At 47.0% G+C, this 22,765-nt stretch overlaps 15 non-coding genes and 1 pseudogene across 15 annotated transcripts; all 16 read right to left on the reverse strand.

Annotated features, from left to right (window-relative positions):
* Positions 1 to 1,593: 1,593 nt before the first annotated feature.
* On the reverse strand, positions 1,594 to 1,784 carry LOC142274625 (U2 spliceosomal RNA). Its single transcript, XR_012738904.1, has one exon. It is a non-coding gene; the product is annotated as a U2 spliceosomal RNA (small nuclear RNA).
* Positions 1,785 to 2,901: 1,117 nt separating this feature from the next.
* LOC142274627 (U2 spliceosomal RNA) lies at positions 2,902 to 3,092 on the reverse strand. Its single transcript, XR_012738905.1, has one exon. It is a non-coding gene; the product is annotated as a U2 spliceosomal RNA (small nuclear RNA).
* Positions 3,093 to 4,209: 1,117 nt separating this feature from the next.
* Positions 4,210 to 4,400, reverse strand: LOC142274628 (U2 spliceosomal RNA). Its single transcript, XR_012738906.1, has one exon. It is a non-coding gene; the product is annotated as a U2 spliceosomal RNA (small nuclear RNA).
* Positions 4,401 to 5,517: 1,117 nt separating this feature from the next.
* On the reverse strand, positions 5,518 to 5,708 carry LOC142274629 (U2 spliceosomal RNA). Its single transcript, XR_012738907.1, has one exon. It is a non-coding gene; the product is annotated as a U2 spliceosomal RNA (small nuclear RNA).
* A 1,117-nt stretch (positions 5,709 to 6,825) lies between these two features.
* Positions 6,826 to 7,031, reverse strand: LOC142274651 (U2 spliceosomal RNA; annotated as a pseudogene).
* Positions 7,032 to 8,323: 1,292 nt separating this feature from the next.
* LOC142274630 (U2 spliceosomal RNA) lies at positions 8,324 to 8,514 on the reverse strand. The gene has a single exon (XR_012738908.1). It is a non-coding gene; the product is annotated as a U2 spliceosomal RNA (small nuclear RNA).
* A 1,117-nt stretch (positions 8,515 to 9,631) lies between these two features.
* LOC142274631 (U2 spliceosomal RNA) lies at positions 9,632 to 9,822 on the reverse strand. Its single transcript, XR_012738909.1, has one exon. It is a non-coding gene; the product is annotated as a U2 spliceosomal RNA (small nuclear RNA).
* Positions 9,823 to 10,939: 1,117 nt separating this feature from the next.
* LOC142274633 (U2 spliceosomal RNA) lies at positions 10,940 to 11,130 on the reverse strand. The gene has a single exon (XR_012738910.1). It is a non-coding gene; the product is annotated as a U2 spliceosomal RNA (small nuclear RNA).
* A 1,117-nt stretch (positions 11,131 to 12,247) lies between these two features.
* On the reverse strand, positions 12,248 to 12,438 carry LOC142274634 (U2 spliceosomal RNA). Its single transcript, XR_012738911.1, has one exon. It is a non-coding gene; the product is annotated as a U2 spliceosomal RNA (small nuclear RNA).
* A 1,117-nt stretch (positions 12,439 to 13,555) lies between these two features.
* Positions 13,556 to 13,746, reverse strand: LOC142274636 (U2 spliceosomal RNA). The gene has a single exon (XR_012738913.1). It is a non-coding gene; the product is annotated as a U2 spliceosomal RNA (small nuclear RNA).
* Positions 13,747 to 14,863: 1,117 nt separating this feature from the next.
* LOC142274637 (U2 spliceosomal RNA) lies at positions 14,864 to 15,054 on the reverse strand. Its single transcript, XR_012738914.1, has one exon. It is a non-coding gene; the product is annotated as a U2 spliceosomal RNA (small nuclear RNA).
* A 1,117-nt stretch (positions 15,055 to 16,171) lies between these two features.
* On the reverse strand, positions 16,172 to 16,362 carry LOC142274638 (U2 spliceosomal RNA). The gene has a single exon (XR_012738915.1). It is a non-coding gene; the product is annotated as a U2 spliceosomal RNA (small nuclear RNA).
* Positions 16,363 to 17,479: 1,117 nt separating this feature from the next.
* On the reverse strand, positions 17,480 to 17,670 carry LOC142274639 (U2 spliceosomal RNA). The gene has a single exon (XR_012738916.1). It is a non-coding gene; the product is annotated as a U2 spliceosomal RNA (small nuclear RNA).
* Positions 17,671 to 18,788: 1,118 nt separating this feature from the next.
* Positions 18,789 to 18,979, reverse strand: LOC142274644 (U2 spliceosomal RNA). Its single transcript, XR_012738920.1, has one exon. It is a non-coding gene; the product is annotated as a U2 spliceosomal RNA (small nuclear RNA).
* A 1,119-nt stretch (positions 18,980 to 20,098) lies between these two features.
* Positions 20,099 to 20,290, reverse strand: LOC142274642 (U2 spliceosomal RNA). Its single transcript, XR_012738919.1, has one exon. It is a non-coding gene; the product is annotated as a U2 spliceosomal RNA (small nuclear RNA).
* A 1,113-nt stretch (positions 20,291 to 21,403) lies between these two features.
* On the reverse strand, positions 21,404 to 21,594 carry LOC142274640 (U2 spliceosomal RNA). The gene has a single exon (XR_012738917.1). It is a non-coding gene; the product is annotated as a U2 spliceosomal RNA (small nuclear RNA).
* Positions 21,595 to 22,765: the final 1,171 nt, after the last annotated feature.

Consider the following 22,765-nt stretch of genomic DNA (forward strand, 5'->3'; position numbering starts at 1 on the left):
GTGCACTCTCTAGCTGAAGCTGGCTTTCAGGCAGCACTCCTAGTTGACCGTTCTCCCCCGTCTGTAGTCACTGCGCGGGCGCTGTTAGACAGCATCAGCCCCACAGGTCTGCTCCTCACTGAGCCCTCTGGAGTTCTCTGCTCTAACTCACTCACTGCTCCTCCTCTCCTGTTCTTGCCTACGCCACCTAGCAACCAGACTCTCCACCACACCCCTTGAGAGGAGATGGAGGCTCTACCCCCTCCACTATTCCAGTGAAGGTGAAGGCTTGCCCCCTCCTGGGATCCCCAGGGGTCCTCTCATGGGTACATGTGTGAGACCTGATCACTATGCGCCTGTGTTCCACACCCCTGTCAGCCTTCTGGATTACCTGTATTGTACTGTCCCCAGCATGGGTGCAGTACTCAGTGGTGCCTGACCAGGTCAGGGGCGCCACAATACTACACTTGATCTTAGCCAAAAGGCCGAGAAGCGATAACCAGAATTGGTTTGGGCCTCGAGTGGCACCCTGGCCTATGCCGGACACATCTTAGGGAGAGAGAGCGAGAGGGAGACAAACCCACGCCTACACAAGACATTTTGTCACCCAAGCCAACCCTTGAAAAGGCTGCTTTGCAGAGCAAAAACAAGAAGAATGGTGCGTTTTGCAGCCGCCGCCCACTGCAATGAATCTGAATAACTCCTCCTTTAGGGCGCAAGCAACTCCCCTCCCCCTTGCAGTCTTTCCAATTCACGATACAAAAAGACGGACAGGACAGGTTGCCTGACTTTCCGTCACTGCCACCCTTTGCCATCCTTACCCGTAGAAAGCCCTTTCATCATCCCCAAACCCTAATCTTTTCCCTTTCCTTCCCAGCCCCCAAACCCTGCCCTCTGTACCTTTCTCACCACCCGCTTCCCTTCTCCTGTCATCCCCCTACCACCCGGGAAAAAAAGAGATTGCCCCCTCCTTCCACTAGCCCACCCTCCCACCCAAAGAACAACTTCTTCTGCGCAGCTTGTTTTCTAGGCAGCAGCGCTATTGTGATGTCATCGGGGGGCATTGTGACAAGCCGCCAGTGTTCCGTCTCTTCATGTTGTGCACTGTTCAAACCGAAAATACATCAACAGGCAGGCTACAGAAAAGCTTACTAACAAAGGTTAGAGAGGGGCTTTCTCAGAGGGCTTTTTACAGTTTGTCTATTCCCAATTAGCCGGTTTAGTATACTTAATGAAAGTACTAATTCTTTCATAGGCCGCCCATTCTTAGTATTTGACGTTCAGGTAACAACAGGTAACTTTATTTGGAGTGGAAGCAGAGAGATAACACCAGATGCCAATTGTAGATCCTCTCACACCTGTGGTCACTGCAGCATCTGACTCCACTTTGTCCAAAAGGGATCTATTCCATTCAATTACACATGATCTAGATTAGACTGACAACAAGATACTGCACGGGACATAGCAGAGTTGGTGAAGTTGAGTGGTGATGAGTTTGCTATTTGGATGAATAAAGCAAGTAAAAAGTGTGTTAGATAAAAATTCATTTCAATTCGCTAATCGGGCTAATATGAATCAGGTGAATCGAGTTCTGCTTTTGGAAACTGGGTTAAGAAGGGGTGCACCGTTCCTGGAGGTACTGCAATACCAGGTCAATGCGTGGAGTGGACAGAGCAAGCTCTTTTTCCATCTCCCTGTTCTAAAAATCCATTTAATATATGGTCCCCAGATAGGGGACGTATCAGATATTAAACTGATAAGAACAGATACTACACTTGATCTTAGCCAAAAGGCCGAGAAGCGATAACCAGAATTGGTTTGGGCCTCGAGTGGCACCCTGGCCTATGCCGGACACATCTTAGGGAGAGAGAGCGAGAGGGAGACAAACCCACGCCTACACAAGACATTTTGTCACCCAAGCCAACCCTTGAAAAGGCTGCTTTGCAGAGCAAAAACAAGAAGAATGGTGCGTTTTGCAGCCGCCGCCCACTGCAATGAATCTGAATAACTCCTCCTTTAGGGCGCAAGCAACTCCCCTCCCCCTTGCAGTCTTTCCAATTCACGATACAAAAAGACGGACAGGACAGGTTGCCTGACTTTCCGTCACTGCCACCCTTTGCCATCCTTACCCGTAGAAAGCCCTTTCATCATCCCCAAACCCTAATCTTTTCCCTTTCCTTCCCAGCCCCCAAACCCTGCCCTCTGTACCTTTCTCACCACCCGCTTCCCTTCTCCTGTCATCCCCCTACCACCCGGGAAAAAAAGAGATTGCCCCCTCCTTCCACTAGCCCACCCTCCCACCCAAAGAACAACTTCTTCTGCGCAGCTTGTTTTCTAGGCAGCAGCGCTATTGTGATGTCATCGGGGGGCATTGTGACAAGCCGCCAGTGTTCCGTCTCTTCATGTTGTGCACTGTTCAAACCGAAAATACATCAACAGGCAGGCTACAGAAAAGCTTACTAACAAAGGTTAGAGAGGGGCTTTCTCAGAGGGCTTTTTACAGTTTGTCTATTCCCAATTAGCCGGTTTAGTATACTTAATGAAAGTACTAATTCTTTCATAGGCCGCCCATTCTTAGTATTTGACGTTCAGGTAACAACAGGTAACTTTATTTGGAGTGGAAGCAGAGAGATAACACCAGATGCCAATTGTAGATCCTCTCACACCTGTGGTCACTGCAGCATCTGACTCCACTTTGTCCAAAAGGGATCTATTCCATTCAATTACACATGATCTAGATTAGACTGACAACAAGATACTGCACGGGACATAGCAGAGTTGGTGAAGTTGAGTGGTGATGAGTTTGCTATTTGGATGAATAAAGCAAGTAAAAAGTGTGTTAGATAAAAATTCATTTCAATTCGCTAATCGGGCTAATATGAATCAGGTGAATCGAGTTCTGCTTTTGGAAACTGGGTTAAGAAGGGGTGCACCGTTCCTGGAGGTACTGCAATACCAGGTCAATGCGTGGAGTGGACAGAGCAAGCTCTTTTTCCATCTCCCTGTTCTAAAAATCCATTTAATATATGGTCCCCAGATAGGGGACGTATCAGATATTAAACTGATAAGAACAGATACTACACTTGATCTTAGCCAAAAGGCCGAGAAGCGATAACCAGAATTGGTTTGGGCCTCGAGTGGCACCCTGGCCTATGCCGGACACATCTTAGGGAGAGAGAGCGAGAGGGAGACAAACCCACGCCTACACAAGACATTTTGTCACCCAAGCCAACCCTTGAAAAGGCTGCTTTGCAGAGCAAAAACAAGAAGAATGGTGCGTTTTGCAGCCGCCGCCCACTGCAATGAATCTGAATAACTCCTCCTTTAGGGCGCAAGCAACTCCCCTCCCCCTTGCAGTCTTTCCAATTCACGATACAAAAAGACGGACAGGACAGGTTGCCTGACTTTCCGTCACTGCCACCCTTTGCCATCCTTACCCGTAGAAAGCCCTTTCATCATCCCCAAACCCTAATCTTTTCCCTTTCCTTCCCAGCCCCCAAACCCTGCCCTCTGTACCTTTCTCACCACCCGCTTCCCTTCTCCTGTCATCCCCCTACCACCCGGGAAAAAAAGAGATTGCCCCCTCCTTCCACTAGCCCACCCTCCCACCCAAAGAACAACTTCTTCTGCGCAGCTTGTTTTCTAGGCAGCAGCGCTATTGTGATGTCATCGGGGGGCATTGTGACAAGCCGCCAGTGTTCCGTCTCTTCATGTTGTGCACTGTTCAAACCGAAAATACATCAACAGGCAGGCTACAGAAAAGCTTACTAACAAAGGTTAGAGAGGGGCTTTCTCAGAGGGCTTTTTACAGTTTGTCTATTCCCAATTAGCTGGTTTAGTATACTTAATGAAAGTACTAATTCTTTCATAGGCCGCCCATTCTTAGTATTTGACGTTCAGGTAACAACAGGTAACTTTATTTGGAGTGGAAGCAGAGAGATAACACCAGATGCCAATTGTAGATCCTCTCACACCTGTGGTCACTGCAGCATCTGACTCCACTTTGTCCAAAAGGGATCTATTCCATTCAATTACACATGATCTAGATTAGACTGACAACAAGATACTGCACGGGACATAGCAGGGTTGGTGAAGTTGAGTGGTGATGAGTTTGCTATTTGGATGAATAAAGCAAGTAAAAAGTGTGTTAGATAAAAATTCATTTCAATTCGCTAATCGGGCTAATATGAATCAGGTGAATCGAGTTCTGCTTTTGGAAACTGGGTTAAGAAGGGGTGCACCGTTCCTGGAGGTACTGCAATACCAGGTCAATGCGTGGAGTGGACAGAGCAAGCTCTTTTTCCATCTCCCTGTTCTAAAAATCCATTTAATATATGGTCCCCAGATAGGGGACGTATCAGATATTAAACTGATAAGAACAGATACTACACTTGATCTTAGCCAAAAGGCCGAGAAGCGATAACCAGAATTGGTTTGGGCCTCGAGTGGCACCCTGGCCTATGCCGGACACATCTTAGGGAGAGAGAGCGAGAGGGAGACAAACCCACGCCTACACAAGACATTTTGTCACCCAAGCCAACCCTTGAAAAGGCTGCTTTGCAGAGCAAAAACAAGAAGAATGGTGCGTTTTGCAGCCGCCGCCCACTGCAATGAATCTGAATAACTCCTCCTTTAGGGCGCAAGCAACTCCCCTCCCCCTTGCAGTCTTTCCAATTCACGATACAAAAAGACGGACAGGACAGGTTGCCTGACTTTCCGTCACTGCCACCCTTTGCCATCCTTACCCGTAGAAAGCCCTTTCATCATCCCCAAACCCTAATCTTTTCCCTTTCCTTCCCAGCCCCCAAACCCTGCCCTCTGTACCTTTCTCACCACCCGCTTCCCTTCTCCTGTCATCCCCCTACCACCCGGGAAAAAAAGAGATTGCCCCCTCCTTCCACTAGCCCACCCTCCCACCCAAAGAACAACTTCTTCTGCGCAGCTTGTTTTCTAGGCAGCAGCGCTATTGTGATGTCATCGGGGGGCATTGTGACAAGCCGCCAGTGTTCCGTCTCTTCATGTTGTGCACTGTTCAAACCGAAAATACATCAACAGGCAGGCTACAGAAAAGCTTACTAACAAAGGTTAGAGAGGGGCTTTCTCAGAGGGCTTTTTACAGTTTGTCTATTCCCAATTAGCCGGTTTAGTATACTTAATGAAAGTACTAATTCTTTCATAGGCCGCCCATTCTTAGTATTTGACGTTCAGGTAACAACAGGTAACTTTATTTGGAGTGGAAGCAGAGAGATAACACCAGATGCCAATTGTAGATCCTCTCACACCTGTGGTCACTGCAGCATCTGACTCCACTTTGTCCAAAAGGGATCTATTCCATTCAATTGCACATGATCTAGATTAGACTGACAACAAGATACTGCACGGGACATAGCAGAGTTGGTGAAGTTGAGTGGTGATGAGTTTGCTATTTGGATGAATAAAGCAAGTAAAAAGTGTGTTAGATAAAAATTCATTTCAATTCGCTAATCGGGCTAATATGAATCAGGTGAATCGAGTTCTGCTTTTGGAAACTGGGTTAAGAAGGGGTGCACCGTTCCTGGAGGTACTGCAATACCAGGTCAATGCGTGGAGTGGACAGAGCAAGCTCTTTTTCCATCTCCCTGTTCTAAAAATCCATTTAATATATGGTCCCCAGATAGGGGACGTATCAGATATTAAACTGATAAGAACAGATACTACACTTGATCTTAGCCAAAAGGCCGAGAAGCGATAACCAGAATTGGTTTGGGCCTCGAGTGGCACCCTGGCCTATGCCGGACACATCTTAGGGAGAGAGAGCGAGAGGGAGACAAACCCACGCCTACACAAGACATTTTGTCACCCAAGCCAACCCTTGAAAAGGCTGCTTTGCAGAGCAAAAACAAGAAGAATGGTGCGTTTTGCAGCCGCTGCCCACTGCAATGAATCTGAATAACTCCTCCTTTAGGGCGCAAGCAACTCCCCTCCCCCTTGCAGTCTTTCCAATTCACGATACAAAAAGACGGACAGGACAGGTTGCCTGACTTTCCGTCACTGCCACCCTTTGCCATCCTTACCCGTAGAAAGCCCTTTCATCATCCCCAAACCCTAATCTTTTCCCTTTCCTTCCCAGCCCCCAAACCCTGCCCTCTGTACCTTTCTCACCACCCGCTTCCCTTCTCCTGTCATCCCCCTACCACCCGGGAAAAAAAGAGATTGCCCCCTCCTTCCACTAGCCCACCCTCCCACCCAAAGAACAACTTCTTCTGCGCAGCTTGTTTTCTAGGCAGCAGCGCTATTGTGATGTCATCGGGGGGCATTGTGACAAGCCGCCAGTGTTCCGTCTCTTCATGTTGTGCACTGTTCAAACCGAAAATACATCAACAGGCAGGCTACAGAAAAGCTTACTAACAAAGGTTAGAGAGGGGCTTTCTCAGAGGGCTTTTTACAGTTTGTCTATTCCCAATTAGCCGGTTTAGTATACTTAATGAAAGTACTAATTCTTTCATAGGCCGCCCATTCTTAGTATTTGACGTTCAGGTAACAACAGGTAACTTTATTTGGAGTGGAAGCAGAGAGATAACACCAGATGCCAATTGTAGATCCTCTCACACCTGTGGTCACTGCAGCATCTGACTCCACTTTGTCCAAAAGGGATCTATTCCATTCAATTACACATGATCTAGATTAGACTGACAACAAGATACTGCACGGGACATAGCAGAGTTGGTGAAGTTGAGTGGTGATGAGTTTGCTATTTGGATGAATAAAGCAAGTAAAAAGTGTGTTAGATAAAAATTCATTTCAATTCGCTAATCGGGCTAATATGAATCAGGTGAATCGAGTTCTGCTTTTGGAAACTGGGTTAAGAAGGGGTGCACCGTTCCTGGAGGTACTGCAATACCAGGTCAATGCGTGGAGTGGACAGAGCAAGCTCTTTTTCCATCTCCCTGTTCTAAAAATCCATTTAATATATGGTCCCCAGATAGGGGACGTATCAGATATTAAACTGATAAGAACAGATTTTTTTTTTTTTTTTTTTTTTTTTTTTTTGAAGGATGAGTTTGAAAATAAAAAAGTGACCGCCTCTCGTTGCCCAGGTAACCGTCCGTCACAAGGGGGCTATGACATCCTACGATGCACACTCCCCCAAGGCCAGCAGTTGTGCAATACCCTGGCACCTTTCAGCACCAACCAAGGTAGTACCCTCCCAAACTACACTTGATCTTAGCCAAAAGGCCGAGAAGCGATAACCAGAATTGGTTTGGGCCTCGAGTGGCACCCTGGCCTATGCCGGACACATCTTAGGGAGAGAGAGCGAGAGGGAGACAAACCCACGCCTACACAAGACATTTTGTCACCCAAGCCAACCTTTGAAAAGGCTGCTTTGCAGAGCAAAAACAAGAAGAATGGTGCGTTTTGCAGCCGCCGCCCACTGCAATGAATCTGAATAACTCCTCCTTTAGGGCGCAAGCAACTCCCCTCCCCCTTGCAGTCTTTCCAATTCACGATACAAAAAGACGGACAGGACAGGTTGCCTGACTTTCCGTCACTGCCACCCTTTGCCATCCTTACCCGTAGAAAGCCCTTTCATCATCCCCAAACCCTAATCTTTTCCCTTTCCTTCCCAGCCCCCAAACCCTGCCCTCTGTACCTTTCTCACCACCCGCTTCCCTTCTCCTGTCATCCCCCTACCACCCGGGAAAAAAAGAGATTGCCCCCTCCTTCCACTAGCCCACCCTCCCACCCAAAGAACAACTTCTTCTGCGCAGCTTGTTTTCTAGGCAGCAGCGCTATTGTGATGTCATCGGGGGGCATTGTGACAAGCCGCCAGTGTTCCGTCTCTTCATGTTGTGCACTGTTCAAACCGAAAATACATCAACAGGCAGGCTACAGAAAAGCTTACTAACAAAGGTTAGAGAGGGGCTTTCTCAGAGGGCTTTTTACAGTTTGTCTATTCCCAATTAGCCGGTTTAGTATACTTAATGAAAGTACTAATTCTTTCATAGGCCGCCCATTCTTAGTATTTGACGTTCAGGTAACAACAGGTAACTTTATTTGGAGTGGAAGCAGAGAGATAACACCAGATGCCAATTGTAGATCCTCTCACACCTGTGGTCACTGCAGCATCTGACTCCACTTTGTCCAAAAGGGATCTATTCCATTCAATTACACATGATCTAGATTAGACTGACAACAAGATACTGCACGGGACATAGCAGAGTTGGTGAAGTTGAGTGGTGATGAGTTTGCTATTTGGATGAATAAAGCAAGTAAAAAGTGTGTTAGATAAAAATTCATTTCAATTCGCTAATCGGGCTAATATGAATCAGGTGAATCGAGTTCTGCTTTTGGAAACTGGGTTAAGAAGGGGTGCACCGTTCCTGGAGGTACTGCAATACCAGGTCAATGCGTGGAGTGGACAGAGCAAGCTCTTTTTCCATCTCCCTGTTCTAAAAATCCATTTAATATATGGTCCCCAGATAGGGGACGTATCAGATATTAAACTGATAAGAACAGATACTACACTTGATCTTAGCCAAAAGGCCGAGAAGCGATAACCAGAATTGGTTTGGGCCTCGAGTGGCACCCTGGCCTATGCCGGACACATCTTAGGGAGAGAGAGCGAGAGGGAGACAAACCCACGCCTACACAAGACATTTTGTCACCCAAGCCAACCCTTGAAAAGGCTGCTTTGCAGAGCAAAAACAAGAAGAATGGTGCGTTTTGCAGCCGCCGCCCACTGCAATGAATCTGAATAACTCCTCCTTTAGGGCGCAAGCAACTCCCCTCCCCCTTGCAGTCTTTCCAATTCACGATACAAAAAGACGGACAGGACAGGTTGCCTGACTTTCCGTCACTGCCACCCTTTGCCATCCTTACCCGTAGAAAGCCCTTTCATCATCCCCAAACCCTAATCTTTTCCCTTTCCTTCCCAGCCCCCAAACCCTGCCCTCTGTACCTTTCTCACCACCCGCTTCCCTTCTCCTGTCATCCCCCTACCACCCGGGAAAAAAAGAGATTGCCCCCTCCTTCCACTAGCCCACCCTCCCACCCAAAGAACAACTTCTTCTGCGCAGCTTGTTTTCTAGGCAGCAGCGCTATTGTGATGTCATCGGGGGGCATTGTGACAAGCCGCCAGTGTTCCGTCTCTTCATGTTGTGCACTGTTCAAACCGAAAATACATCAACAGGCAGGCTACAGAAAAGCTTACTAACAAAGGTTAGAGAGGGGCTTTCTCAGAGGGCTTTTTACAGTTTGTCTATTCCCAATTAGCCGGTTTAGTATACTTAATGAAAGTACTAATTCTTTCATAGGCCGCCCATTCTTAGTATTTGACGTTCAGGTAACAACAGGTAACTTTATTTGGAGTGGAAGCAGAGAGATAACACCAGATGCCAATTGTAGATCCTCTCACACCTGTGGTCACTGCAGCATCTGACTCCACTTTGTCCAAAAGGGATCTATTCCATTCAATTACACATGATCTAGATTAGACTGACAACAAGATACTGCACGGGACATAGCAGAGTTGGTGAAGTTGAGTGGTGATGAGTTTGCTATTTGGATGAATAAAGCAAGTAAAAAGTGTGTTAGATAAAAATTCATTTCAATTCGCTAATCGGGCTAATATGAATCAGGTGAATCGAGTTCTGCTTTTGGAAACTGGGTTAAGAAGGGGTGCACCGTTCCTGGAGGTACTGCAATACCAGGTCAATGCGTGGAGTGGACAGAGCAAGCTCTTTTTCCATCTCCCTGTTCTAAAAATCCATTTAATATATGGTCCCCAGATAGGGGACGTATCAGATATTAAACTGATAAGAACAGATACTACACTTGATCTTAGCCAAAAGGCCGAGAAGCGATAACCAGAATTGGTTTGGGCCTCGAGTGGCACCCTGGCCTATGCCGGACACATCTTAGGGAGAGAGAGCGAGAGGGAGACAAACCCACGCCTACACAAGACATTTTGTCACCCAAGCCAACCCTTGAAAAGGCTGCTTTGCAGAGCAAAAACAAGAAGAATGGTGCGTTTTGCAGCCGCCGCCCACTGCAATGAATCTGAATAACTCCTCCTTTAGGGCGCAAGCAACTCCCCTCCCCCTTGCAGTCTTTCCAATTCACGATACAAAAAGACGGACAGGACAGGTTGCCTGACTTTCCGTCACTGCCACCCTTTGCCATCCTTACCCGTAGAAAGCCCTTTCATCATCCCCAAACCCTAATCTTTTCCCTTTCCTTCCCAGCCCCCAAACCCTGCCCTCTGTACCTTTCTCACCACCCGCTTCCCTTCTCCTGTCATCCCCCTACCACCCGGGAAAAAAAGAGATTGCCCCCTCCTTCCACTAGCCCACCCTCCCACCCAAAGAACAACTTCTTCTGCGCAGCTTGTTTTCTAGGCAGCAGCGCTATTGTGATGTCATCGGGGGGCATTGTGACAAGCCGCCAGTGTTCCGTCTCTTCATGTTGTGCACTGTTCAAACCGAAAATACATCAACAGGCAGGCTACAGAAAAGCTTACTAACAAAGGTTAGAGAGGGGCTTTCTCAGAGGGCTTTTTACAGTTTGTCTATTCCCAATTAGCCGGTTTAGTATACTTAATGAAAGTACTAATTCTTTCATAGGCCGCCCATTCTTAGTATTTGACGTTCAGGTAACAACAGGTAACTTTATTTGGAGTGGAAGCAGAGAGATAACACCAGATGCCAATTGTAGATCCTCTCACACCTGTGGTCACTGCAGCATCTGACTCCACTTTGTCCAAAAGGGATCTATTCCATTCAATTACACATGATCTAGATTAGACTGACAACAAGATACTGCACGGGACATAGCAGAGTTGGTGAAGTTGAGTGGTGATGAGTTTGCTATTTGGATGAATAAAGCAAGTAAAAAGTGTGTTAGATAAAAATTCATTTCAATTCGCTAATCGGGCTAATATGAATCAGGTGAATCGAGTTCTGCTTTTGGAAACTGGGTTAAGAAGGGGTGCACCGTTCCTGGAGGTACTGCAATACCAGGTCAATGCGTGGAGTGGACAGAGCAAGCTCTTTTTCCATCTCCCTGTTCTAAAAATCCATTTAATATATGGTCCCCAGATAGGGGACGTATCAGATATTAAACTGATAAGAACAGATACTACACTTGATCTTAGCCAAAAGGCCGAGAAGCGATAACCAGAATTGGTTTGGGCCTCGAGTGGCACCCTGGCCTATGCCGGACACATCTTAGGGAGAGAGAGCGAGAGGGAGACAAACCCACGCCTACACAAGACATTTTGTCACCCAAGCCAACCCTTGAAAAGGCTGCTTTGCAGAGCAAAAACAAGAAGAATGGTGCGTTTTGCAGCCGCCGCCCACTGCAATGAATCTGAATAACTCCTCCTTTAGGGCGCAAGCAACTCCCCTCCCCCTTGCAGTCTTTCCAATTCACGATACAAAAAGACGGACAGGACAGGTTGCCTGACTTTCCGTCACTGCCACCCTTTGCCATCCTTACCCGTAGAAAGCCCTTTCATCATCCCCAAACCCTAATCTTTTCCCTTTCCTTCCCAGCCCCCAAACCCTGCCCTCTGTACCTTTCTCACCACCCGCTTCCCTTCTCCTGTCATCCCCCTACCACCCGGGAAAAAAAGAGATTGCCCCCTCCTTCCACTAGCCCACCCTCCCACCCAAAGAACAACTTCTTCTGCGCAGCTTGTTTTCTAGGCAGCAGCGCTATTGTGATGTCATCGGGGGGCATTGTGACAAGCCGCCAGTGTTCCGTCTCTTCATGTTGTGCACTGTTCAAACCGAAAATACATCAACAGGCAGGCTACAGAAAAGCTTACTAACAAAGGTTAGAGAGGGGCTTTCTCAGAGGGCTTTTTACAGTTTGTCTATTCCCAATTAGCCGGTTTAGTATACTTAATGAAAGTACTAATTCTTTCATAGGCCGCCCATTCTTAGTATTTGACGTTCAGGTAACAACAGGTAACTTTATTTGGAGTGGAAGCAGAGAGATAACACCAGATGCCAATTGTAGATCCTCTCACACCTGTGGTCACTGCAGCATCTGACTCCACTTTGTCCAAAAGGGATCTATTCCATTCAATTACACATGATCTAGATTAGACTGACAACAAGATACTGCACGGGACATAGCAGAGTTGGTGAAGTTGAGTGGTGATGAGTTTGCTATTTGGATGAATAAAGCAAGTAAAAAGTGTGTTAGATAAAAATTCATTTCAATTCGCTAATCGGGCTAATATGAATCAGGTGAATCGAGTTCTGCTTTTGGAAACTGGGTTAAGAAGGGGTGCACCGTTCCTGGAGGTACTGCAATACCAGGTCAATGCGTGGAGTGGACAGAGCAAGCTCTTTTTCCATCTCCCTGTTCTAAAAATCCATTTAATATATGGTCCCCAGATAGGGGACGTATCAGATATTAAACTGATAAGAACAGATACTACACTTGATCTTAGCCAAAAGGCCGAGAAGCGATAACCAGAATTGGTTTGGGCCTCGAGTGGCACCCTGGCCTATGCCGGACACATCTTAGGGAGAGAGAGCGAGAGGGAGACAAACCCACGCCTACACAAGACATTTTGTCACCCAAGCCAACCCTTGAAAAGGCTGCTTTGCAGAGCAAAAACAAGAAGAATGGTGCGTTTTGCAGCCGCCGCCCACTGCAATGAATCTGAATAACTCCTCCTTTAGGGCGCAAGCAACTCCCCTCCCCCTTGCAGTCTTTCCAATTCACGATACAAAAAGACGGACAGGACAGGTTGCCTGACTTTCCGTCACTGCCACCCTTTGCCATCCTTACCCGTAGAAAGCCCTTTCATCATCCCCAAACCCTAATCTTTTCCCTTTCCTTCCCAGCCCCCAAACCCTGCCCTCTGTACCTTTCTCACCACCCGCTTCCCTTCTCCTGTCATCCCCCTACCACCCGGGAAAAAAAGAGATTGCCCCCTCCTTCCACTAGCCCACCCTCCCACCCAAAGAACAACTTCTTCTGCGCAGCTTGTTTTCTAGGCAGCAGCGCTATTGTGATGTCATCGGGGGGCATTGTGACAAGCCGCCAGTGTTCCGTCTCTTCATGTTGTGCACTGTTCAAACCGAAAATACATCAACAGGCAGGCTACAGAAAAGCTTACTAACAAAGGTTAGAGAGGGGCTTTCTCAGAGGGCTTTTTACAGTTTGTCTATTCCCAATTAGCCGGTTTAGTATACTTAATGAAAGTACTAATTCTTTCATAGGCCGCCCATTCTTAGTATTTGACGTTCAGGTAACAACAGGTAACTTTATTTGGAGTGGAAGCAGAGAGATAACACCAGATGCCAATTGTAGATCCTCTCACACCTGTGGTCACTGCAGCATCTGACTCCACTTTGTCCAAAAGGGATCTATTCCATTCAATTACACATGATCTAGATTAGACTGACAACAAGATACTGCACGGGACATAGCAGAGTTGGTGAAGTTGAGTGGTGATGAGTTTGCTATTTGGATGAATAAAGCAAGTAAAAAGTGTGTTAGATAAAAATTCATTTCAATTCGCTAATCGGGCTAATATGAATCAGGTGAATCGAGTTCTGCTTTTGGAAACTGGGTTAAGAAGGGGTGCACCGTTCCTGGAGGTACTGCAATACCAGGTCAATGCGTGGAGTGGACAGAGCAAGCTCTTTTTCCATCTCCCTGTTCTAAAAATCCATTTAATATATGGTCCCCAGATAGGGGACGTATCAGATATTAAACTGATAAGAACAGATACTACACTTGATCTTAGCCAAAAGGCCGAGAAGCGATAACCAGAATTGGTTTGGGCCTCGAGTGGCACCCTGGCCTATGCCGGACACATCTTAGGGAGAGAGAGCGAGAGGGAGACAAACCCACGCCTACACAAGACATTTTGTCACCCAAGCCAACCCTTGAAAAGGCTGCTTTGCAGAGCAAAAACAAGAAGAATGGTGCGTTTTGCAGCCGCCGCCCACTGCAATGAATCTGAATAACTCCTCCTTTAGGGCGCAAGCAACTCCCCTCCCCCTTGCAGTCTTTCCAATTCACGATACAAAAAGACGGACAGGACAGGTTGCCTGACTTTCCGTCACTGCCACCCTTTGCCATCCTTACCCGTAGAAAGCCCTTTCATCATCCCCAAACCCTAATCTTTTCCCTTTCCTTCCCAGCCCCCAAACCCTGCCCTCTGTACCTTTCTCACCACCCGCTTCCCTTCTCCTGTCATCCCCCTACCACCCGGGAAAAAAAGAGATTGCCCCCTCCTTCCACTAGCCCACCCTCCCACCCAAAGAACAACTTCTTCTGCGCAGCTTGTTTTCTAGGCAGCAGCGCTATTGTGATGTCATCGGGGGGCATTGTGACAAGCCGCCAGTGTTCCGTCTCTTCATGTTGTGCACTGTTCAAACCGAAAATACATCAACAGGCAGGCTACAGAAAAGCTTACTAACAAAGGTTAGAGAGGGGCTTTCTCAGAGGGCTTTTTACAGTTTGTCTATTCCCAATTAGCCGGTTTAGTATACTTAATGAAAGTACTAATTCTTTCATAGGCCGCCCATTCTTAGTATTTGACGTTCAGGTAACAACAGGTAACTTTATTTGGAGTGGAAGCAGAGAGATAACACCAGATGCCAATTGTAGATCCTCTCACACCTGTGGTCACTGCAGCATCTGACTCCACTTTGTCCAAAAGGGATCTATTCCATTCAATTACACATGATCTAGATTAGACTGACAACAAGATACTGCACGGGACATAGCAGAGTTGGTGAAGTTGAGTGGTGATGAGTTTGCTATTTGGATGAATAAAGCAAGTAAAAAGTGTGTTAGATAAAAATTCATTTCAATTCGCTAATCGGGCTAATATGAATCAGGTGAATCGAGTTCTGCTTTTGGAAACTGGGTTAAGAAGGGGTGCACCGTTCCTGGAGGTACTGCAATACCAGGTCAATGCGTGGAGTGGACAGAGCAAGCTCTTTTTCCATCTCCCTGTTCTAAAAATCCATTTAATATATGGTCCCCAGATAGGGGACGTATCAGATATTAAACTGATAAGAACAGATACTACACTTGATCTTAGCCAAAAGGCCGAGAAGCGATAACCAGAATTGGTTTGGGCCTCGAGTGGCACCCTGGCCTATGCCGGACACATCTTAGGGAGAGAGAGCGAGAGGGAGACAAACCCACGCCTACACAAGACATTTTGTCACCCAAGCCAACCCTTGAAAAGGCTGCTTTGCAGAGCAAAAACAAGAAGAATGGTGCGTTTTGCAGCCGCCGCCCACTGCAATGAATCTGAATAACTCCTCCTTTAGGGCGCAAGCAACTCCCCTCCCCCTTGCAGTCTTTCCAATTCACGATACAAAAAGACGGACAGGACAGGTTGCCTGACTTTCCGTCACTGCCACCCTTTGCCATCCTTACCCGTAGAAAGCCCTTTCATCATCCCCAAACCCTAATCTTTTCCCTTTCCTTCCCAGCCCCCAAACCCTGCCCTCTGTACCTTTCTCACCACCCGCTTCCCTTCTCCTGTCATCCCCCTACCACCCGGGAAAAAAAGAGATTGCCCCCTCCTTCCACTAGCCCACCCTCCCACCCAAAGAACAACTTCTTCTGCGCAGCTTGTTTTCTAGGCAGCAGCGCTATTGTGATGTCATCGGGGGGCATTGTGACAAGCCGCCAGTGTTCCGTCTCTTCATGTTGTGCACTGTTCAAACCGAAAATACATCAACAGGCAGGCTACAGAAAAGCTTACTAACAAAGGTTAGAGAGGGGCTTTCTCAGAGGGCTTTTTACAGTTTGTCTATTCCCAATTAGCCGGTTTAGTATACTTAATGAAAGTACTAATTCTTTCATAGGCCGCCCATTCTTAGTATTTGACGTTCAGGTAACAACAGGTAACTTTATTTGGAGTGGAAGCAGAGAGATAACACCAGATGCCAATTGTAGATCCTCTCACACCTGTGGTCACTGCAGCATCTGACTCCACTTTGTCCAAAAGGGATCTATTCCATTCAATTACACATGATCTAGATTAGACTGACAACAAGATACTGCACGGGACATAGCAGAGTTGGTGAAGTTGAGTGGTGATGAGTTTGCTATTTGGATGAATAAAGCAAGTAAAAAGTGTGTTAGATAAAAATTCATTTCAATTCGCTAATCGGGCTAATATGAATCAGGTGAATCGAGTTCTGCTTTTGGAAACTGGGTTAAGAAGGGGTGCACCGTTCCTGGAGGTACTGCAATACCAGGTCAATGCGTGGAGTGGACAGAGCAAGCTCTTTTTCCATCTCCCTGTTCTAAAAATCCATTTAATATATGGTCCCCAGATAGGGGACGTATCAGATATTAAACTGATAAGAACAGATACTACACTTGATCTTAGCCAAAAGGCCGAGAAGCGATAACCAGAATTGGTTTGGGCCTCGAGTGGCACCCTGGCCTATGCCGGACACATCTTAGGGAGAGAGAGCGAGAGGGAGACAAACCCACGCCTACACAAGACATTTTGTCACCCAAGCCAACCCTTGAAAAGGCTGCTTTGCAGAGCAAAAACAAGAAGAATGGTGCGTTTTGCAGCCGCCGCCCACTGCAATGAATCTGAATAACTCCTCCTTTAGGGCGCAAGCAACTCCCCTCCCCCTTGCAGTCTTTCCAATTCACGATACAAAAAGACGGACAGGACAGGTTGCCTGACTTTCCGTCACTGCCACCCTTTGCCATCCTTACCCGTAGAAAGCCCTTTCATCATCCCCAAACCCTAATCTTTTCCCTTTCCTTCCCAGCCCCCAAACCCTGCCCTCTGTACCTTTCTCACCACCCGCTTCCCTTCTCCTGTCATCCCCCTACCACCCGGGAAAAAAAGAGATTGCCCCCTCCTTCCACTAGCCCACCCTCCCACCCAAAGAACAACTTCTTCTGCGCAGCTTGTTTTCTAGGCAGCAGCGCTATTGTGATGTCATCGGGGGGCATTGTGACAAGCCGCCAGTGTTCCGTCTCTTCATGTTGTGCACTGTTCAAACCGAAAATACATCAACAGGCAGGCTACAGAAAAGCTTACTAACAAAGGTTAGAGAGGGGCTTTCTCAGAGGGCTTTTTACAGTTTGTCTATTCCCAATTAGCCGGTTTAGTATACTTAATGAAAGTACTAATTCTTTCATAGGCCGCCCATTCTTAGTATTTGACGTTCAGGTAACAACAGGTAACTTTATTTGGAGTGGAAGCAGAGAGATAACACCAGATGCCAATTGTAGATCCTCTCACACCTGTGGTCACTGCAGCATCTGACTCCACTTTGTCCAAAAGGGATCTATTCCATTCAATTACACATGATCTAGATTAGACTGACAACAAGATACTGCACGGGACATAGCAGAGTTGGTGAAGTTGAGTGGTGATGAGTTTGCTATTTGGATGAATAAAGCAAGTAAAAAGTGTGTTAGATAAAAATTCATTTCAATTCGCTAATCGGGCTAATATGAATCAGGTGAATCGAGTTCTGCTTTTGGAAACTGGGTTAAGAAGGGGTGCACCGTTCCTGGAGGTACTGCAATACCAGGTCAATGCGTGGAGTGGACAGAGCAAGCTCTTTTTCCATCTCCCTGTTCTAAAAATCCATTTAATATATGGTCCCCAGATAGGGGACGTATCAGATATTAAACTGATAAGAACAGATACTACACTTGATCTTAGCCAAAAGGCCGAGAAGCGATAACCAGAATTGGTTTGGGCCTCGAGTGGCACCCTGGCCTATGCCGGACACATCTTAGGGAGAGAGAGCGAGAGGGAGACAAACCCACGCCTACACAAGACATTTTGTCACCCAAGCCAACCCTTGAAAAGGCTGCTTTGCAGAGCAAAAACAAGAAGAATGGTGCGTTTTGCAGCCGCCGCCCACTGCAATGAATCTGAATAACTCCTCCTTTAGGGCGCAAGCAACTCCCCTCCCCCTTGCAGTCTTTCCAATTCACGATACAAAAAGACGGACAGGACAGGTTGCCTGACTTTCCGTCACTGCCACCCTTTGCCATCCTTACCCGTAGAAAGCCCTTTCATCATCCCCAAACCCTAATCTTTTCCCTTTCCTTCCCAGCCCCCAAACCCTGCCCTCTGTACCTTTCTCACCACCCGCTTCCCTTCTCCTGTCATCCCCCTACCACCCGGGAAAAAAAGAGATTGCCCCCTCCTTCCACTAGCCCACCCTCCCACCCAAAGAACAACTTCTTCTGCGCAGCTTGTTTTCTAGGCAGCAGCGCTATTGTGATGTCATCGGGGGGCATTGTGACAAGCCGCCAGTGTTCCGTCTCTTCATGTTGTGCACTGTTCAAACCGAAAATACATCAACAGGCAGGCTACAGAAAAGCTTACTAACAAAGGTTAGAGAGGGGCTTTCTCAGAGGGCTTTTTACAGTTTGTCTATTCCCAATTAGCCGGTTTAGTATACTTAATGAAAGTACTAATTCTTTCATAGGCCGCCCATTCTTAGTATTTGACGTTCAGGTAACAACAGGTAACTTTATTTGGAGTGGAAGCAGAGAGATAACACCAGATGCCAATTGTAGATCCTCTCACACCCTGTGGTCACTGCAGCATCTGACTCCACTTTGTCCAAAAGGGATCTATTCCATTCAATTACACATGATCTAGATTAGACTGACAACAAGATACTGCACGGGACATAGCAGAGTTGGTGAAGTTGAGTGGTGATGAGTTTGCTATTTGGATGAATAAAGCAAGTAAAAAGTGTGTTAGATAAAAATTCATTTCAATTCGCTAATCGGGCTAATATGAATCAGGTGAATCGAGTTCTGCTTTTGGAAACTGGGTTAAGAAGGGGTGCACCGTTCCTGGAGGTACTGGCAATACCAGGTCAATGCGTGGAGTGGACAGAGCAAGCTCTTTTTCCATCTCCCTGTTCTAAAATCCATTTAATATATGGTCCCCAGATAGGGGACGTATCAGATATTAAACTGATAAGAACAGATACTACACTTGATCTTAGCCAAAAGGCCGAGAAGCGATAACCAGAATTGGTTTGGGCCTCGAGTGGCACCCTGGCCTATGCCGGACACATCTTAGGGAGAGAGAGCGAGAGGGAGACAAACCCCACGCCTACACAAGACATTTTGTCACCCAAGCCAACCCTTGAAAAGGCTGCTTTGCAGAGCAAAAACAAGAAGAATGGTGCGTTTTGCAGCCGCCGCCCACTGCAATGAATCTGAATAACTCCTCCTTTAGGGCGCAAGCAACTCCCCTCCCCCTTGCAGTCTTTCCAATTCACGATACAAAAAGACGGACAGGACAGGTTGCCTGACTTTCCGTCACTGCCACCCTTTGCCATCCTTACCCGTAGAAAGCCCTTTCATCATCCCCAAACCCTAATCTTTTCCCTTTCCTTCCCAGCCCCCAAACCCTGCCCTCTGTACCTTTCTCACCACCCGCTTCCCTTCTCCTGTCATCCCCCTACCACCCGGGAAAAAAAGAGATTGCCCCCTCCTTCCACTAGCCCACCCTCCCACCCAAAGAACAACTTCTTCTGCGCAGCTTGTTTTCTAGGCAGCAGCGCTATTGTGATGTCATCGGGGGGCATTGTGACAAGCCGCCAGTGTTCCGTCTCTTCATGTTGTGCACTGTTCAAACCGAAAATACATCAACAGGCAGGCTACAGAAAAGCTTACTAACAAAGGTTAGAGAGGGGCTTTCTCAGAGGGCTTTTTACAGTTTGTCTATTCCCAATTAGCCGGTTTAGTATACTTAATGAAAGTACTAATTCTTTCATAGGCCGCCCATTCTTAGTATTTGACGTTCAGGTAACAACAGGTAACTTTATTTGGAGTGGAAGCAGAGAGATAACACCAGATGCCAATTGTAGATCCTCTCACACCTGTGGTCACTGCAGCATCTGACTCCACTTTGTCCAAAAGGGATCTATTCCATTCAATTACACATGATCTAGATTAGACTGACAACAAGATACTGCACGGGACATAGCAGAGTTGGTGAAGTTGAGTGGTGATGAGTTTGCTATTTGGATGAATAAAGCAAGTAAAAAGTGTGTTAGATAAAAATTCATTTCAATTCGCTAATCGGGCTAATATGAATCAGGTGAATCGAGTTCTGCTTTTGGAAACTGGGTTAAGAAGGGGTTGCACCGTTCCTGGAGGTACTGCAATACCAGGTCAATGCGTGGAGTGGACAGAGCAAGCTCTTTTTCCATCTCCCTGTTCTAAAAATCCATTTAATATATGGTCCCCAGATAGGGGACGTATCAGATATTAAACTGATAAGAACAGATACTACACTTGATCTTAGCCAAAAGGCCGGAGAAGCGATAACCAGAATTGGTTTGGGCCTCGAGTGGCACCCTGGCCTATGCCGGACACATCTTAGGGAGAGAGAGCGAGAGGGAGACAAACCCACGCCTACACAAGACATTTTGTCACCCAAGCCAACCCTTGAAAAGGCTGCTTTGCAGAGCAAAAACAAGAAGAATGGTGCGTTTTGCAGCCGCCGCCCACTGCAATGAATCTGAATAACTCCTCCTTTAGGGCGCAAGCAACTCCCCTCCCCCTTGCAGTCTTTCCAATTCACGATACAAAAAGACGGACAGGACAGGTTGCCTGACTTTCCGTCACTGCCACCCTTTGCCATCCTTACCCGTAGAAAGCCCTTTCATCATCCCCAAACCCTAATCTTTTCCCTTTCCTTCCCAGCCCCCAAACCCTGCCCTCTGTACCTTTCTCACCACCCGCTTCCCTTCTCCTGTCATCCCCCTACCACCCGGGGAAAAAAAGAGATTGCCCCCTCCTTCCACTAGCCCACCCTCCCACCCAAAGAACAACTTCTTCTGCGCAGCTTGTTTTCTAGGCAGCAGCGCTATTGTGATGTCATCGGGGGCATTGTGACAAGCCGCCAGTGTTCCGTCTCTTCATGTTGTGCACTGTTCAAACCGAAAATACATCAACAGGCAGGCTACAGAAAAGCTTACTAACAAAGGTTAGAGAGGGGCTTTCTCAGCTTTTTACAGTTTGTCTATTCCCAATTAGCCGGTTTAGTATACTTAATGAAAGTACTAATTCTTTCATAGGCCGCCCATTCTTAGTATTTGACGTTCAGGTAACAACAGGTAACTTTATTTGGAGTGGAAGCAGAGAGATAACACCAGATGCCAATTGTAGATCCTCTCACACCTGTGGTCACTGCAGCATCTGACTCCACTTTGTCCAAAAGGGATCTATTCCATTCAATTACACATGATCTAGATTAGACTGACAACAAGATACTGCACGGGACATAGCAGAGTTGGTGAAGTTGAGTGGTGATGAGTTTGCTATTTGGATGAATAAAGCAAGTAAAAAGTGTGTTAGATAAAAATTCATTTCAATTCGCTAATCGGGCTAATATGAATCAGGTGAATCGAGTTCTGCTTTTGGAAACTGGGTTAAGAAGGGGTGCACCGTTCCTGGAGGTACTGCAATACCAGGTCAATGCGTGGAGTGGACAGAGCAAGCTCTTTTTCCATCTCCCTGTTCTAAAAATCCATTTAATATATGGTCCCCAGATAGGGGACGTATCAGATATTAAACTGATAAGAACAGATACTACACTTGATCTTAGCCAAAAGGCCGAGAAGCGATAACCAGAATTGGTTTGGGCCTCGAGTGGCACCCTGGCCTATGCCGGACACATCTTAGGGAGAGAGAGCGAGAGGGAGACAAACCCACGCCTACACAAGACATTTTGTCACCCAAGCCAACCCTTGAAAAGGCTGCTTTGCAGAGCAAAAACAAGAAGAATGGTGCGTTTTGCAGCCGCCGCCCACTGCAATGAATCTGAATAACTCCTCCTTTAGGGCGCAAGCAACTCCCCTCCCCCTTGCAGTCTTTCCAATTCACGATACAAAAAGACGGACAGGACAGGTTGCCTGACTTTCCGTCACTGCCACCCTTTGCCATCCTTACCCGTAGAAAGCCCTTTCATCATCCCCAAACCCTAATCTTTTCCCTTTCCTTCCCAGCCCCCAAACCCTGCCCTCTGTACCTTTCTCACCACCCGCTTCCCTTCTCCTGTCATCCCCCTACCACCCGGGAAAAAAAGAGATTGCCCCCTCCTTCCACTAGCCCACCCTCCCACCCAAAGAACAACTTCTTCTGCGCAGCTTGTTTTCTAGGCAGCAGCGCTATTGTGATGTCATCGGGGGGCATTGTGACAAGCCGCCAGTGTTCCGTCTCTTCATGTTGTGCACTGTTCAAACCGAAAATACATCAACAGGCAGGCTACAGAAAAGCTTACTAACAAAGGTTAGAGAGGGGCTTTCTCAGAGGGCTTTTTACAGTTTGTCTATTCCCAATTAGCCGGTTTAGTATACTTAATGAAAGTACTAATTCTTTCATAGGCCGCCCATTCTTAGTATTTGACGTTCAGGTAACAACAGGTAACTTTATTTGGAGTGGAAGCAGAGAGATAACACCAGATGCCAATTGTAGATCCTCTCACACCTGTGGTCACTGCAGCATCTGACTCCACTTTGTCCAAAAGGGATCTATTCCATTCAATTACACATGATCTAGATTAGACTGACAACAAGATACTGCACGGGACATAGCAGAGTTGGTGAAGTTGAGTGGTGATGAGTTTGCTATTTGGATGAATAAAGCAAGTAAAAAGTGTGTTAGATAAAAATTCATTTCAATTCGCTAATCGGGCTAATATGAATCAGGTGAATCGAGTTCTGCTTTTGGAAACTGGGTTAAGAAGGGGTGCACCGTTCCTGGAGGTACTGCAATACCAGGTCAATGCGTGGAGTGG

This window comes from Anomaloglossus baeobatrachus, unplaced genomic scaffold (assembly GCF_048569485.1).
Source record: "Anomaloglossus baeobatrachus isolate aAnoBae1 unplaced genomic scaffold, aAnoBae1.hap1 Scaffold_3762, whole genome shotgun sequence".
NCBI lineage: Eukaryota > Metazoa > Chordata > Amphibia > Anura > Aromobatidae > Anomaloglossus > Anomaloglossus baeobatrachus.